This window comes from Cryptotermes secundus, unplaced genomic scaffold (assembly GCF_002891405.2).
Source record: "Cryptotermes secundus unplaced genomic scaffold, Csec_1.0 scaffold417, whole genome shotgun sequence".
NCBI lineage: Eukaryota > Metazoa > Arthropoda > Insecta > Blattodea > Kalotermitidae > Cryptotermes > Cryptotermes secundus.
The window spans coordinates 1337485-1340173 of NW_019739949.1; the positions used below are offsets into that span (position 1 = coordinate 1337485).

At 40.0% G+C, this 2689-nt stretch overlaps 1 protein-coding gene across 1 annotated transcript in view; it reads right to left on the reverse strand.

The window, feature by feature from the left end:
* The window catches only part of LOC111872106 (lon protease homolog 2, peroxisomal), a 76047-nt gene that overhangs the window by 29327 nt on the left and 44031 nt on the right, over positions 1-2689 (reverse strand). The window lies entirely within an intron of this gene.

The following is a 2689-nucleotide window of genomic DNA, read 5'->3' on the forward strand; positions in this document are numbered from 1 at the left end:
TGTCCATTTCCAGGTTCGACAACAGATGCTATAACTGTTTGCCACAGTTTGCCCACAGCTCCACCTGAACAATTATTCACACTCCTCTTGCCATGCTGGTGTGGTGGTCCCCAGGTTTCCGACCAAGATGATGGTTCTTCATCGAAATCAATTTCCGATTCACTTTCCTCAATGCCACTCTCAGAACTGTCGGTACAACAATCTGATTCGGAGTCGTTTATGAGTTGAAATATGTCAGCGTCTTCCAAACGAGACAGCGCAATGGTTGGTTCACGCTTTTGACACTGCTTGGCTGTGCTAACCATGAAAATACTTATAATCTACTTCCAGCAGAGTGAGGACAGAGAGCTTGTTGTGTTGCGACAAGCGATACTACACAATCGGGGTTCTTGTATACGAATAGATACTCACCCCACATCTCTGCATACCAAAAGAACTACGTGTATAATCTTTCGATACATGCAAGACTAAACATGGCGACATACACCATCCGCTGTGTTGCAACATTTACATACAGCATTCTTGCTTCCAAGAACTCTGAATTCATGTAGACAGACCGCAAAATTGGGAATTTTTTACTTGGAATCAGTCTAAAAATTTTTACACATTTTATAAGGTCTGTAAATTACAATATCTGATTCTATATTCTTTCTAGAAAAAAAAAACAGCGTTTATTTGGTTCGTTTATCACAAAAATTGTAGAAATCACAGCAATTTTAGGAAATGATTACAGTTTTTATTGCTTTAAAATTGCGGGTATTTAAATCAAATCTGTCCCGCTGCCATTACCGGAATTTAAATGGCTGTCACTTAAAGGTTAAACACATATCAATCAGCCTAACTAGTTTCCTGGGTACCTCAAACTCTATGAGAATGTTGTACAATGCGTCACTCCTAACTGAATCATAGACTTTCTTGAAGTCTATTAATTGCCGATGGACTGTCTCACTGTGCTCCAATTTTTTCTCCAGTAACTCACAAAAGCAAAACATGTGATCAGTAGTTGATCTGATACATCAAAGCCTACAGTGATGATTCTTAATAACTTCATCTATATATGGACTTAACCTTGAGAAAAAGATATTGGACAAAATTTTGTACTACAGTCAGTTTTATCATCCTTGTAAATTGGTACATGCTGTCATAATAGACAACTAAAAGCAGGGAGAGCATTACAAGCAGTAAGTCATTCACAACATCCTCCGTCACCCAACCACATGAATCCCACTGCTCAACAATTCCAAATTAGAAACACATAGAAACATACAACGGTATTACACATACAAAACCTCGCATTGCCAGATTAAAGGGTTTCTAATGTGTTAATACTGAATTATACCATGTTTCTTGATGTGTAAAATTGATCCATTTTATAGGAACTCATTTTAATGTTAACTTGCAATTCAATTACTCTGTAATTTATTTGTTTTGAATCCACCATGATAATTATCTCTCAAGATTCAAACATACAGATGTATAATATAACCGCAATAAAATTAACACTGACACTCTTATCAATGCACGTTTGTACAATTTTATTTTTACTGTTAAAAACTGTTGGGTAGCCCACCACTATATACCGTGATTGTATAACAAAACAGGATGCAAAGAATAAAGGTGCATCACAGGCTCCAGTGCATGGCAAGATGCTACGCTGATCCTCAATAGCAATGAACTTGTAAGAGACATATAGAGGTTCTCTGATACAACATATCTTGTTAGAAATGACTGAAGACCCTCTGCAACTTTAACACACTGCGGACCGGAGGGGCCACATGGCCCTCTACGTTTCCAAGCGTTGCGGACCGTTCGGGCCATATGGCCCTCTACGGTCATGTTATGTTGCAAAACGCTATATATCTCTGTGTGGCTTCGTTGAATCGTAACTACTGCGTAGATGACCTCGGGAATGATTGCTGCCTTATCTAGTAACTCGACCAGAGTCATTTCCTGTCACAACCTAAACAAGCTTGCACGTATGAACCACGCAGCTACCAGTTCAACATGGCTCAGAGACGAAAGCAGTTGCGATCTCTCGGAGGACAGGAAATATTAGATATGTTCTCCGATGAGCTATCAGATTTGCCAACTGCTTCGTCTTCTGATAGCGAGGCCATTATCAGTGACAGCGACAGTGACGGGGGCCACAGGGCTGCCCAAAATGTGTCAAGTGAAAGTGAGAGCTCCGTTGAAAGTGTGAGTATCAGGACAGCTACATGGGATAAAGTGCACAAAACCCCCACTTTGGGAAAGTTTACTGGTGATCCGGGGGTAAAGCAGATGCCATCGGACCCAACGGACATGTCTGAAGTTGCGTCACTGTTTTTTGGAGATAGTTTCTTTGACCTGTTGTGTCAGGAAACTAACACACACTATCTCCAACACCGTGAGGCGTACGACAGAACCAATAAGGTTTTGAAGTGGGTGGATGTCACTTCAACAGAAATGAAAAATATTTTGGCTATAATCATTCTAATGGGGCTTACGAAGAGAGAAAGTCTGAAGGATTATTGGTCAAGTGACCCATTTTTAGAAATTGCAATTTTCGGCAAACTCATGAGTCGTAAGAGATTTGAACAGATATGGTGGTGTTTGCATTTCAACAATAATGAAGTGCAACCACAACCAACGGGCAGGCTTTTCAAAATTCAGCCCTTATTAGACATTTTGGTTGAAAAATTTCAGACAG